This window comes from Egretta garzetta, unplaced genomic scaffold (assembly GCF_000687185.1).
Source record: "Egretta garzetta isolate BGI_Z169 unplaced genomic scaffold, ASM68718v1 scaffold644, whole genome shotgun sequence".
Lineage (NCBI taxonomy): Eukaryota > Metazoa > Chordata > Aves > Pelecaniformes > Ardeidae > Egretta > Egretta garzetta.
Genome location: NW_009259452.1, coordinates 266,663 through 267,216, shown reverse-complemented (window position 1 = coordinate 267,216; position 554 = coordinate 266,663). Strand labels below are relative to the sequence as shown.

General features: G+C 48.2%; 1 protein-coding gene across 1 annotated transcript in view; it reads left to right on the top strand.

The window, feature by feature from the left end:
* Positions 1 to 554, top strand: part of LOC104124785 (myosin-1B-like) — an 83,793-nt gene that overhangs the window by 65,480 nt on the left and 17,759 nt on the right.

Genomic DNA, 554 nt, shown 5'->3' with positions numbered 1-554 from the left:
ATAAAGGAATTTGTGGCTGGGCTCCCATGTAAATCCACTTCACTATTAAGCAATCACCAGTGGAAGAATCAGATGTTCCACAGTATATACAGTGTGCTCCTAACAATGGTATCCTGGAAGATATGCAGGCTGTTTCCACATCTGCTGACCATTATAATATGGAGCCAAGGCAGGGGAGCTTTTCTGCCAGAGACAGGACTGAAACTGTGGAACAAAGACTGATGCTTTTCTCTGGAATACTGCTGAGCAGAGACCAAAACTGCACAATACAGGAGTACTGTCAGGTTTTAAAAGGTAGGAAGGTACATGGTCAAGGGCAGTCTGGTGCCAGTGGACCTGTTACTTGCTTCCATGTGCTTTTGAACCAGTTGGGTTTTAGAATCATAGAATGTTTTGGGTTGGAAGTGACCCCTAGAGGTCATCTAGTCCAACCCCCCTGCAGTGAGCAGAGACATCGCTAACTAGGTCAGGCTGCTCAGAGCCCCGTCCAACCTGGTCTCGAATGTTTCCAGGGATGGGGCCTCCACTACCTCTCTGGGCAACCCCTTCCAGTG